The sequence below is a fragment of the Artemia sp. Qi Xiang Cuo genome, chromosome 3 (assembly GCF_049724085.1).
Source record: "Artemia sp. Qi Xiang Cuo chromosome 3, ASM4972408v1, whole genome shotgun sequence".
Lineage (NCBI taxonomy): Eukaryota > Metazoa > Arthropoda > Branchiopoda > Anostraca > Artemiidae > Artemia > Artemia sp. Qi Xiang Cuo.
Window position 1 is genome coordinate 9081466 of NC_142796.1, and position 14902 is coordinate 9096367.

At 32.8% G+C, this 14902-nt stretch overlaps 1 long non-coding RNA gene across 2 annotated transcripts in view; it reads right to left on the bottom strand.

Annotated features, from left to right (window-relative positions):
- The window catches only part of LOC148953731 (uncharacterized), a 15769-nt gene extending 1844 nt beyond the window's left edge, over positions 1–13925 (bottom strand). The window contains exons 1-3 of one of the 2 annotated variants that reach the window (XR_016143766.1): positions 13718–13925; positions 8969–9143; positions 4057–4348 (exon numbers count right to left, since the gene is read on the bottom strand). This is a non-coding gene — a long non-coding RNA (uncharacterized LOC148953731). Of the gene's footprint in view, positions 1–4000; positions 4349–8968; positions 9144–13717 lie in introns of those variants that run through there. The other variant, XR_016143765.1, reaches the window with a different exon arrangement.
- Positions 13926–14902: the final 977 nt, after the last annotated feature.

Here is a 14902-nt window from a genome sequence, read left to right on the forward strand (position 1 = left end):
CTTAGTTAAATTTAGTTTTAGAAATTTGAGTTATCGAAGTTATCAAGCATCACACTATTTTCAAAACCTCGAGGTGAGGAATTCCTGCGTTTGAAGCTGTTATAATATTAGTCTCAGATCACCATGATAAAATAAATTACCCCAAGAATCAAGAAAATGCTTGATAACTTCGATAAAATTGAAACTTCGATAACTCAAATTTCTAGAACTAAATTAAAACTTTTTACGCAATAACAATACGCTAATCTTTTGTCCAGAAAAAATTTGCAGAACTTAATACAATTACCTATAAAAATCACTTCCAAATATTTGTTGATGGGTCAAAAATGAATGAGAAGGTTGCAAGTGGTGTTTTCCTTCCTCACCTGAAAATTGCAATGGGCGAGAGATTATATAATAATTTATCTATAATGTCTGCTGAGTTAAATGCCATAATCATGGCATTTGAACACCTTAAAGAAAACCAACCTTTGATTGCAAATTCCAATAATATTATCATATATTCCGACTCTCTATCAAGCCTTGAGTTGCTGGCCTCAGCTCCTCAATATAAGTTGGACATTGACACTTATCATTGTCTCAGTATTATTCATAATCTTGCTTCAAGTGGCATAAAAACTTACTTTCAGTACATTCCTAGCCACTCTGGCATAAGTGGTAATCATCAGGTTGATGAAATAGCAAAAAATGCTATAAATATTGACCAGCCAAGTGGGAGACAAAACTAAAACAAATTCCTAAAGCATGTGACGTTTTGACGTTCAACATTTAAATCACCAAAATGAATAGACACAGGTCCATAGATTATTCAAACTAGAAGGATAACCAAGCTTAACATATTACCATCAAGAAAGAATTCTTCTGCCATTCAGCACTGGTGCGAATAAATGTTGATTGAGCGTATTTTTTGGCACTCTTTTAATAAATACCAGGCAAAACTCTTACAAGATCAATAGGATGACAGATCCAAAGAGTATGTCTAACTTATAAGAGTGGGAACTGGCATGTGTAGACACAAAACTATAAATAATTTCTGAGACCACACTGGCTAATCCTGATAAAACATAAAATCGCGAAGAAAGGAAGAAAACGCGGCCAATTAGGAAAATTTTTTAAATGGGTGTTAATTGTGCTCGTTTTCTTACTTTCTTCGCGATTTTGTTTTTTCACAAGACTATCAACGCCATCTAGCATTTGGCGATATTTGCCAATTTTTTTCCAGTCTAATAATAAGAATAATTGGTACCAAATAATTAACTTAATTATTTTACTTGGTAAAATTAGGGTAATTGTAAGTGTCTAATCTCAGTTCCTGACATAAAAACGATTACAAAGTTTAAAAAAATGCCAAGTGTCGCCAAACGCCAGCTGGCGTTGATTTTTTTTATAGACACTCTTGCCAATTCCATCTCTTATATATTATCCAAACTCTTTAGACAGATCAGCAAAGTAATTTAATAATGTCGCAAAAATTTGTTTGGAAAACTGAAAGATGGCAGCACATGTTTTTATGTCGATGCTCTTGGTGAGAATGTTCGTAAAATTATTAGTTTGAATTATCTAAGCTATGGCCTCTTGTAGCCAACAGTAACATACAGCGCGTTAAAATACTGAAGCACAGTCCATTGTATGCATGACAGGTAAACATCAAATGGATAGTAGATATCAATTGCTGACCAGTAATGCGATGTTAAGCAATTATCTGACATAACAGTTAAGGTGCATACTTCTACTCAAAACTAGTAAAATTTCGCATAAGATTCAGATTACTAGAGTAAATAATCGCTTCTCGGAAAATATCTTAAAAAAATATAATTGAACTCGTATAGCAAGCCAAAGAAAAAGAGTGAAACAAAAGATCGATATGTCCCTCAGTACTATAGATCCTGAAATCCACTACAATAACCCAGATTTTATTTTAAACAATTACAAAAAAAATAAAAATACTTTTCATTTTCACGACTAATGGATAAAGACTAAGTATGAAAAACGAAAAAGATAAAACTCTTAAGATGCAAGAGAAGCAAAGGATTTTGAATATTTCTGGGTTTTAGACCTCCTGAAGGAAAATGTTTTCGAATCAGACGAACCATAAAATTAATTACATTTTGTTTTCAGGGTTTGCAATGAAACTTCCTATGGAGGGTAAATATAATGAAAAGTTTATATACGTTTATATAAGTTATTTTTTGAGATACGGCAAACATATTAGCATATTCAAAGGCGCCTGTTCAATTATTTTCTCTAAATCATTATCCCTTGTCTGAAACTCTTTAATCATGTCAAAAATATAATAGGTTGCTGTCACCTTATTTGCCAATACCAGAGCAAAACTAGTTTTAGCAGTAGTACTAAATAATCACACTCATTCCCGGAATACAGTCGTGTCCGGTAAGCGATATGAGCTAAATTTATATATACCAGGGGTTTCCCACCTCTTATTCAAATTCCATCTCTTAAGCATCCACATAATCCCTTATGACCCTTACATTGGCATCAATTCGGGAGGGGAGGGGACTTACTTCGAAGATTTATTGACCTTCCTCCCACCCACTAGATTTCAAAAACTACCCTTGAGTGTTTTCGTTTAAAAAAAAAATTTAAAAATGACAAAACTGCCTCCCCCCCCTTTTCTAATTTCTGGGCATCGACGCCACAGCACCATTACCTTGGACAAAAATTTTCAGTCTTAAAAAAAGAACTTCGTCACTAGATGATGCCTAAGGGCAGCAGCTTAATTTAATTTCCTTTTAAATACTACAAATCACCCTTTAAAAGAATCACTGCATACAGGTTTGCTTAGACCATGTTTTATCAGAACTTACAATAATTTTGGTCTCTTCTTTTGGGGGGTTCTTTTGGCTTATTTGTGGATATTTTAATCTCTCCGCATTATTTTTAATTTCAAAGTTTCCACGGTTTAACAAAAAGAAAAAATAATTACAATTGAATAACTGTGATTAAACTTAAATTTTCCAGCAAGATGATTTAAAAAGCCAAATATCAGCGCAATTGGCAAGAAAAGCGAAAATAAAAGTGCTATTTCACTATTTTTATGTAAAATAATTTTTGTTTAGTATAAAATTTCCCAACGATTTTATTTCTAGTGAATTTTCTTACTTGGGCCACTGACAACCCTATCCACAACGTTCAACCTGATTTGAGAACCAATGGTCTAAACACAGCTATCCTCAAAACCAAAGCAAATACCAAACTACAAAACATCAAACTTGAAATTAGAAGAGGTAGTCACATCACACTCAGATATGAAACTATTAATTGTAAATCAAGAAATGAGCTGGATATCAGATTAATTCGAGCTAATATTAATTTGAATCACAAAATATAAAACAACACTGGCGATACAGTCGCATGTCTAAATAATGTTGGAAAAAACACAGACCATTCTCACAAGGAAGCTCCAATCTGTATCGATATTAGGTTAATAACTCATTATAAATTATGACTGTTCAAACTACTTAACACAGGTTTGATGATTTTTAATGGAACATCCGATGAATTATGGATTCAAAGAATCTTCTGGAACAGAAATAAAATTTATCTCCTTCAGTATTGAACACTCAATCTGGTAGATTGGTTATACACAAAAAATTGGATGTTAACACCAACCAGTTTTATGAAGGGGCTGCTGGTAAGCACTGAATCTGTTTTTTAAAATTATTTTTTAAAATTTATAGTCAATAATTTTATGAAAGGTCTACTGCTAAGTCCTACACCTATGAAACAAAATAATAAAAAAAAGAACATGTCATTTATCATTTATAAATTACTTTTTTAAACTGCTCAATTTGGGCTTTGCCAAAATCTAGTAACATTTATTTGTACTGAAAGTTTAACATGCCATATGGCAGATTACTAAGAGATTAAGATTTTCAACCATACATTTGTATGTAGGACCGTATATTATATTTATATCAATTCTTTATTCTTAGGTGTAAAACGAAGCCGGTGTTTCAACTAGTTTGAACAATCTGATAAAAAAAATAAGTTAACTATAGGCCTATATTCTAGTGTCTAATAAAAAAAGAACCTCACAACACATTTTACAGTCTGCTACCCCTACCCCTTCACTCGTTAAATTCAACCGTAGAGGCATCAGAATCAGGATCAATGGGCTGTTCAGATGGGACGACTACAACGTTTGTTTGAGAACAGGCTTCGCATGTCAGGGTTTCTGGGTTGTTCCCAATCACATGCGAAATTTGACAAGGCAATCGGATTAACGTCAATACTCGCGTAGCAGCACTCATACACAGGATATTGGGATGACGTCTGATGTCCACAGTACCCAGTGGCTCTGAAGAGTTTCTTGGTACACTGAGTGCATCTAGAAGAAATTCAAAATTTAATTAGTAGCACTAATAATTCGTTAATAATAAGGTTGCACTGCCATACTCCTCTACAGCACATCATCAAGCCCAAAAGCATGCCTCACACTTTTAAATATTCAGTAGTGAGCAAAAAACAGGTGTAAATATTAAAAATGGGGAAAATACACTGTTTTGCACTGATTTCAGCTATTTGACGATACAAAGACTTGCATCATCCTCTTTGATCCTGAAACACTGGACGAGCACTTTTTTTCTTTTTCATTTCTTTTTCATTCTTCCAAGGATTTTTTCCCCCTTGAAGTGGCTACTAATTATCCGATTTCTGGGCTTTCCTGCCATAGGGATCTTCAACCCTTTCCTATTTTACGCCTTTTAGAAGAAAAAAAAAATCTCTAAACAGTTCTTGGGAAGGAACTGAAAGTAAAGAGCAACTCGGCCTAATAGTAACCAAAACTCTAAAAAACGGAATTTTGATAACAATAGATACATAAAAAGGATTGGCTTTGTATACTGATTCCAAATACATAAATTTTCTTAGGTTTAATGTTACCCGTCAAAAGCTAAGAGCCTGAGAATATTCCTGGTTTTACTCATTTCCAAGATGTTTTGAAAGATCTTAGGCTAATAAGTCAACAACCATTAAGTGATTTTTGGCAAAGAAGAAGAACGACCACTAAAAGGATTTGAAGTTTTTTTCAACCTAAACCACAAAGAAGCAATGAAGAACATGTCAAAAATTGAAAGGGAGAAGAAGAAGCAGTCTTCAAAAAGTGCAGGGCCAAACATAGCACCTGAGTCACAAAAATCAAGGGGAAATAGAATTTCCGCTTGAACTTTGATATTGAGAAAGGGTAAGATTGTTCTTGTTGATTTTTACTTTCCAATAAGTTTCATTAGTAGATTTAAATTAAAAAAGAAGGTAAAAGTACATGTCTTTATTTTTTATGGTTCACAAAAAGAGGTTAATTTTTAATTTTTCTATAAGGGTTGAGTGGCCAATATCCCAATTTCAAACTTTAGTGATGAAAAAGGGTAAGATTGTGTCGTTTTCTACATTATCCTACTAAGAACCAATGATGAACCTAACTTGACTCTGTCCAGGAACAAGCAGCAGATAAGATTCATGGATATTGTTGATTTAATCATCTAAGCATCCAATCTGTAAAATTCTATTAAGAATTTGCTTATGTACAGTGAGCTTGTAGAATAATAAGTACATTCGAATGGTCTTGTTTCAAATTAGTTTTTAACAAAATTATTTTGTATCTGGGAAACATTCGGACATTTTTGAAGAAGGGGATTTTCAGTGAGGGGGGGGGAGTAAATTTCCTGGGGAAATTTCACAAGGAAAAATTTATACAGTGGGGGCGGTGAGGGGGGGAGGTGAAGGGGATTTTCTAGAATAATGTGAAAAACGATCAGAAACTAAATTAAAAAAAAAAACACAGCTTTCCCTTCCTAAACCCTTGCTCTTTGTTTGACTTCTTATCAGGATTCTTTAAGAAAGACTGCTCAAACACAAGGCCTGTTGAATTTGAACCAGAAGCGTTTTTAAAGAACTTTAAAGACTTTAGCGTAAATAGCGAGGGATGAGGAAAGGACAGCCCCTCTGATTTACAGAATAATTTCTGGTCGTTTTAAGCTTTAATTTTGCCCCGTACTTTCAGCTGATTTTTTTTTTGATTTAATTAAAAAAATAATTAGAATTTACTTTTAATTTCCATATTCAAAAATTGTATGCGTGTCCACGATCAAAGCTTGCGAGTATGAAACCCAAAACATCTGATTTAACTCCTGTTTTAGACGCTTTCTAAAAGACAAAAAAAATGCAAAGGAATCAATATAAATAATGTTTTGGTATTAGACGTGGAGTCAAATCTTGTAAAATATTCGAGCAATCAGTAAATGATCTGAGATGAAAAAAGAAGGTAATACGTTAAATAAACAGGATAATGGTTCCAATTCATCCAGAATATGTCATTAATGCACATGGGAGATTACATCCTGCAAAAATAAAACCTTAGAGAAGTGTTGGTATAAAATGTACTTGTTGAGTATTTTTCCTCCCACCGCAGGATATCCACCGATACCTTTTGAGAAGTAGTGGTTTGATTTAGCGGGTAGTAAGAAAGTCCTTTGAAATGAGTCCAAAAGAACACTTCTCCTTGGAAAACCGTGGCAAAAAGAATTTTCTTGTATCCCTGACTCCAGGGAGCATTCTCTGAACCCACCCCTTCTTACCCTTAATAAGTAAAAGGGCAAATGGAACCAGGGCAAATGGTTCCCCAGGAGCCATTTTGTTTGTGCTGTTCTCTTCTGCTTGAAAAAGAAGATAATTAGGCTCTTTTAGAGCTTCTAATGGTCTTTTGAGAATAAATATTATTTCGTCTTGTCTAACCCTGCTATCTCAGCACCAAGAATTCCTACCTGAGCATATTAGTCGCAAAAATAAAACATATACAGTTATTGCTCTGCTCCAAATGAACTAAAAGAGGAAAATAAAAACACTTTTTTTTTGTTATTGGAAAAAAGAAAGGACACCCCACGGCTTATATTATAACCTTTAATATATGAGGCCAAATTTTGTTATCATTCTACACAAGATCTTTTTTAATATATTTTTTGTAAAAAAAAAAAAAAAAATTTTTTAAAAAATTTTTAAAAAAATATTTTTAAAAAATAAGTTCTAAATTTGGTAAAAAAAAAAAAACATTTTTGTTGAAAGATTTTGTCTACCCCCTCAAAAGGTCATACCTCTGGGCACCTAACTCAAATTTAAAACCATTCATACGAACACAGACAAAAGACCTGAATTGTAGATGAGATAGAAGGACATTGTTAGGGAAATTCTATGAAAAAGAGCTCACTGTGCAAAACTTAGATATTTGGGTGCACAAACACACTTATTTTTTTTTACAGAAAAGCTACAACTTGGGAGAACCATCTAACGCCAACCCCTATCAGCTCTATCACCCCTATATATATATGTATATGTATATATATATATATATATATATATATATATATATATATATATATATATATATATATATATATATATATATATATATATATATATATATATATATATATATATATATATATATATATATATATATATATATATATATATATATATATATATATATATATATATATATATATATATATATATATATATATATATATATATATATATATATATATATATATATATATATATATATATTACAGACAGAAAGCGGGTATAATTTAAACAAAACAGTAAAAAAAAAATCTGTTTCTTTATCATCTCAGTTTTGAGCAATAGCCTTCTGAGCTCACAATAAAAAAAAACATATTGAAAGTTTTACTTTAGAAAAATTTGTTTGGCCCAAAAGATAAAAATTCAATAATAGAATAACACTTTCTTACAACAGGCCAATTAGTAACAAACATATAGGCAACCCTAGGCTTCAAGGTCTAGAGCTATTGAGCCAAAATGCGTCAATTCAACTAGCCCAAAAATGTAATTAAAGCTAAATAGCTTAAAATAACCAAGATTTGGTGGGTATGTGTAACGACCAAGTTAATACATATTGTTTGTTTTTTTCATCACCCTGCCTTGGCTTATCCTTGTTGAATAAGAAATTCTGTATAGTAAAAACTAAAATAGAAGGAACAAAAAGTAAAAGAATTGTAATAGTAGATTTAAAATCCGACCATGCAAAAAGCTTAATCATATATTTATTTAAAAGCAATCATTTAATTTAATTTGGTTTTTTTTTGCTTAAATTTTTGCCCAGCATTACAAAAAAAAAAAAAAAAAAAAAAACAATATACAAGTATAAGCTAAGGCCTTTATTATTATATATAAAAGTACTAGACTATATAAATTAATAATAAAATTAATTAAAATATAAGTAAACTATAAGTTACTATAAGTAAACTATAAGGAAAAACTATCAACAATCTGCATCGGCTTCGGATTTTCAAAATATATTTTCCTGTAATGAACAAAATTCTCTTTATAGTTTATCTTTAAGTTTAAAATTAATTAGTTATTTCCCTATTATCACACCCCTGCCCAATAACCTTAAAATACTTGACTTTAAATGCTGGTGAAATTTAATCAGAAAATTGCTCGATTGTTTCTAAATTAATTAAAAAACTTTCCGCAAAGTAAGTTTTTCAAAGAAAAGTAAAGAACTCCATCAAACAAAAAATGAGCAAAAATAAAACAAATAATCTACCAAGCATGAAACTACCACAAATCAGCATCGATAAATAAATGAAATCCAAAACGAACAGAAATTACAATAAATAACTTTACTGAACTAACTTTACTGAAAAATAATATAAATGTTTTTACTTTTATAACTTAAATAAATCAAATAATATTAACATATTGATTACTAAATATCAGTATATGTATATTTAACTGACAATGCACATTCATTTGTATTTTTTCAGTAAAGTGCAAATTATGTTCAGGCCTTGGGAAGTCATAGGGGTTTTGAGCCCAACTTATGTTTATTTCTGCTCGTTTTGAGTTTGACTCGGTTATTTATTGTAATTTCTGTTCGTTTTGGGTTCGTCATATGGCCCCAAAGTACCAGGAATTCACTAAAACATACTTGAATTCACAGTCTATTTCTTACTCTGTCTCTTTCTGTCTCTTTCTGTCTATTTCTTACTCTGTCTCTTTCTGTCTCTGAAGATTCAACTGCCGACAAACTTCGTCCATAGATCCCTTGGCTTCTTTCAAAATATTCCAGTCGGGATTTCTTTCCGGTGTTTGTTTCAATAATTCTGTAAAATACAGACGGGTTACGAATGAAACAGGATATATAAGGAATACAGGATATCCTGTATACAGGATATAACACAAAAGTACTACGCAACAAAACTAGAACACAAAGAAGGGGCTTGAAAAATCAACAACACAACTATAGTAACAAATAACACAATAGAAAGAGAAAACTACAACTACTAACAACTCACCGCAGTACTAAGCCGCCTGAGGCCAACACAGCTACGCACGCTCCTCCTCCATCCCAATCTAAAAAAAGCCTCCCTTTTTATACCCCCCAAGAAGTTCTCATTTCCTTTAAATCCTTCTTGTGTCACATCCTCCCTCCCCGACCGCGGATGACCTGCTTTCAGTTTAGCCCTAGACGGTTGGCCGAAAAGAACCATCTTCGACAATCTGTCATCGTTCATCCGCGCACCGTGCCCTAGTCACCTCAACCTTTCTTTCATTATAGCCCAAAAGAGCGGTATTGAACCACATTTTTCGTATAGCCTATTGTTTGAAATACGGTCAGTCGGCAGGGTACCCAGAACAATCCTTAGAACGGAGGGTAAAACTAGGAGATCACCTTAAACTTTAGTTGTTATACAGGAAAAAAGGGAAAAAATTAGGATAAGAAAAAACAACACGATTGAAGAAAGTAAACACTAAAAAAAGGACAAATAAGGGGGAGAGAGAAATAACAATATATTGTCAATGATACACCAAAAGGTCGTTTCTGACATTTTCATACAAAGAAATTTTAAGATTCAAAATGTCAAATATAACACTGACGCGCGACAGTACGAAAGGGTTAGCCCGTTTTGTTTTATAAATTCGTACTCAACCGCAATCGCTAGTTTTTCTTTTTATTTGATTTTATTATTTTCTTATACTCTGCGCCTATAGTATTTTATAGAGTTTTGGCAGGTAATAAATCTATATATTACCATACCATTAGGCCTGTGGATTACAGCACTCCTTTAATATAACAGCATGGGAGTCTCAACATTAAAACTAAAAACGATATAAAGCAGTGACAAATCATTTGTAGATCTTTTTTATGACACACTTTACGGTACCGAAAGCATCATGAACGTCCAATGTCTGGCAGGATCTGTACCAAGCCATGTGGATAGATTCTACGGATCAGTTGATCTTTTTCTTGAAGGAATATACATACGGCGTTGAATCAATTATAAGGGCGCCTTAAGATGAATGGACTGCATTGATCAAAACTATTTTTCAAGTACTTGCCACTATTTCACCCGAGGACTAATGCGCGAGCACTGTGGCATTATTTTTTGTCACCAAACTCATATCCCTTTATCCTTACAAGTGTATTACATTGGCAGTACCACCCCCATCATGTTCCTGTCTTTTAACTTTCTATAGAACATTTAACAAACATAAAAAATCTGATAATATCGTTCTCTAAGCTCTCAGGTGAGCTAGTAAATGATAATTGGAAACATACCCCCCCTGTATGCCCGTCTAAAAGTTTTTCTTTCTTGCTCACACGATTTTTTTTTACTTGCCCCCCCCCCGAAAAAACGGACTCAGAACTATACTTAAACACTAGGAGAAATTAATAGTTGAGTTCTGTACCAAGTAAGCCAGATAGGTTTCATGCATCTTTGTTTGAATGAATTAGTAAGTGGTTTTGGTAGAGCAAGCCCCCCTAGAACACGCTTTAGGATGGATGTTCAACACCAAATAAAACTATATTAAGGTGGCAAGAAGGCCACAGTTCTGACAAAGGTCATCTCCAATTTGGTACAAGGAAAGGTGACTAGTTTCTTTTACAAGTAGTTGACTATGAGTACTGAATAGCAAGGGAAGTGAAAAATAAAATTTTATTGAATTGTATAAGTGGAAACTTAAAAAAAGATATATATCTTAAAGAAAATCTAAAATTTAGTTTCAAATCAAAATACTTCCATAGGCATTCTATTTTTTATTTTAGCAAGTACAAAAAAAAAATCAGTAAATAATAAGGTGAAATATATGATACAACAGTTTAAGAATGTTCGACTTTCTTCTAAAGGTGTAGTCGTTTTTGAGAATTAACAGATTGATAGTGTGTTAGATTTGTCGGATGAAAAGCGTTGTCGAACTTAACAAAATATTTTAATTACGTTTCTTAACGGCAAACGTTAAAAGAAATACGAAAATTTTTAAATTACCCAAATAAATTTTAAATTGATTGTTAAAAAAAAAAAAAAAAAAAATGAAAAAATTTTTAAAATCGTTTTTTGAATGAATATATCTGAGATGGTCCCAGGGGAAACACGTTTTATTTTTATATACTTGGTACTTTAAAGCTATTCCCGGAATAAGAAGAAGTAGAAACAGATGAGTTGGATGTTTTATAGTCAGCCAAAATAAAAATATATTTTTAGCAATTCCAACAGGGTTGGATGGGAAATAACGGCGTATCAACTGCAGCCACTACTACTTACAACTTAATGCAACTAAAAGCCACCTGAGGCAAACACAGCTACGCACACTCCTCCTCCATCTCAATCAATTTAAAGTCTCCCTCTCTACCCCTCACGGGATGTTCCAGATAACGATATGAGACTGTTATCCGGGTCAGATAACAATAAACTGAAAACAGGCACCTAGCAACTCAATTTTTTCTTATTACTCCGCAGTCTTGTGTGTATAAATAAACAGATAAAAACATAATTATTTGAGTACTTTGAATAGCCCAAAAATAGAGTTGAACATAAATTGTATGAACAGCATTCTCCAGTACAGCACCAAACTAAACTATTTTTAAGGCCGTAAAAATGTCAGGTTCTGATGAAGCTAAGGCAATCCAATGAAAATAACTTTTAAGCAATTTGATCAGGGTTGCATTGAGCACAGAGCGTTTCGGAATATGATGAAGTAAAAACAACTAGCAATTTTGTCAATTTTTCGCTACTCCCATTGTTTATCTCGACATACTATTGATTTATCATATTGAAATTGATTTATCATTTGCAGTTATTATTTCAAATTTGTCTATGTATGTCTTTGGTGCCTGATTCTTTTTTGTGCGGGAGTGTCACTTCAATTCTTAAATGTGGGAAAGATCCGACTAATTGCGCATCATATAGACCTATTACGGTAGCCTGTTCGCTGAGCAGAGTTTTTGAATATGTCCTGCTTCCTGAAATTCTTCCAAAAGTTGATTATGTGTCCAATCAATTTGGGTTTAAACCAAATATAGGATGCCAACATGCGCATTGAATTCTTACTTCTTTTTTAATTCAAGCACAAATAGATGGGTCTGAAGTTCATTTATGTGCGCTAGATATTTCAAAAGCTTTTGACTCGGTTTGTCACAGCCAACTATGGTATTCTCTTACCCAGCTTGGAGTGAATTTATCTGTTATATGTGTCCTTTGTTTTTGGTATGCAAATTTATATGTTTGACTTCGGTCAGGAGAGATCTTTTTTGGTAATATTCCTATTCGGTCTGGACTTAGGCAGGGAGGGGTTCTGTCACCATACCTTTTTAATGCTTGTTTATACCCAGTGCTTTCTCGTATTTTTACGTCGTGTTTTACGGGTCTAACTAATTTATCTTATATTGTTTATGCAGATGATTTATTACTTATTAGCCGTTTAAAATTCACCCTAGCTAAGTCTACCCAGTTTGTTTCTAAGCTTTTGGAAACAATTGGCCTCGTACTTAATGCTGAAAAATGTGAGTATTTAGTTTTCAATGCTAAAAACCCAAGTAGTGATTTGAGTTGTAGTTCTTTTTCAGTTAAGCTGGCTCCTGCGTTGCGTTGGCTCGGGATTAGTATCTGCTCTTCTATTTCAGCTATCCGTGCTAGTGCACTTGCAGATATTAAGAATAAGCTTAAAGCAGGTTATGTTAAAATTGTTCCAAATCGTGGCCGACATTCTCGTAAGGCATTGGCTAAACTCTATTCTACATATTACGACCATTCCATTCTTTTTCTATCAGGTTTGCTCCCATTTTTTTAATGCTAGTGATATGCAGGATATTAGATTTTTGTATTTCCGTTATTGTAAATATCTTTTGTATTTGCCTCGTTGGTATAGAAACCGTAATACTATTCGAATGTTTCATGCAACTGATATATTGACGTTATATAATGAGTTCAACTCTAAGTTAAAAGATGGGGCCTGCAAGCGGTTGGGTCCTTTTATTCCTTTTGTGCGAGTGTCATGATTTGCATTTGTAATTCTTTATATTGATATTGTTTTGCATGTGCTTTGTTTTGTCTGTCTTTACCTTTTATTTTCTTTTGTTACTCCACTTTTTTATAATGTTGGTGGGTCAAAAATAAATTATTATTATTATTATTATACTGACAGGCTTTTCAGATGATTTAGAAAATCATTCTAGAAAAATAGTACACAAATTCATTTTATGTAGAACTTCTAACGATTATAAAGACTGTTTGCGTTCCTCATAAACATAAAAATAATAATAATGAAAGAAAAAAATTGGGATTAGGCTCCCTTTTTGGGACTCAAAGCCATTTGCTGCGACGTCATTGCATCTCGATGATAGAAATAATAGCGAAAAGTCAATACTTTTATGGTAGAAGAACAATTAAACGGTTACCTTTAAGAAGGAGAGGGATTCTCGTTATCCTTTGGATCGGACAAATCATCAGATCTTTCAGAGATTGCCTTTGAAACTCTGGTTGGTTTTTTCTGGCTGCAGTTTCCATAAAATCTCGAAATCGAGATTTTTCCTCCAAGCATTTGCTGAGAATTTGCTGAGCATTTGCTGAACCTTCGACATACTTTTGGTAAGCACGTAAAATATAATCCATATAAAAAAAAAAAAAAATTTAAGTGAAAGAAAATAACAAGTGAAGTGAAACAACTTCCATTAAAGGATTCAAACGGCCAAAAAAGATGTGACAAAACGTAAGCAAAAGAAAACTTTAGACGTCTTTTGTTTATGTTTTACAATACTTTCTAATACTTTTCAGATATGAGAATTTAAAAACAATGGAAGATGACACTTTTCCTAGAGAGGTAATTACAAATTTTGGGTGACACCGAGGGAAAGCCTTTGCCGTTTTCTTGACAGTTCAAACACATTTTTTCTCAAATTATTACTATAGCGATGAAGATTTTCGCAGCCTACTGTAACCAACAAAGCTTATTGTAATAATACACTACCCGTAAAAAAAAACACTCCTCCATCGCCCAGCTTTTTTCAGAGTTTTATTTTTCTAATCCGTCCGATGAAGTTGCTACTTTTTAGGAATCTTTTATAAATTAATTTGTTATTCTTATAAATTTTGTAATTCTTTTTTCTTATAATATTGTGTCTTATTTCTTGAAGCTCTTATAAATTCTTTATTATCAACTATTTGAGGACGTCCTACTTGTTTGTTAGGCTCTAGGTAAAATGCCAAAAAGCCCGATATAACTAAGCATTTCGAATTTTTGTCCGCATAGGAGTCCACCTGGCACAGAAGGTTCCTTTTTAATTAAATATTAATTTCTTTTAATTTACTTTCCGGAACTGTGTTACTGAATAATCAAATAACTTGACTTATTGCTCCTATTGGTGGTCCAGTGTAGAGCAAGCACGGATACAAAGGGGGACGATGGGGGTGATCGCCCCTCCGAAACGAATTTGTTAAGAATCTTTCCTAAATTATACTATTGGGTACTATAAACGAGAAATATGAATTTCTTCAGCCAAGTCTGTATCAATAGTTAATTGAGTATATTCATGCCCAAGACCAATTCCTAAACCAGATTTTAATGGGTTTGAAGAAATTCTTTG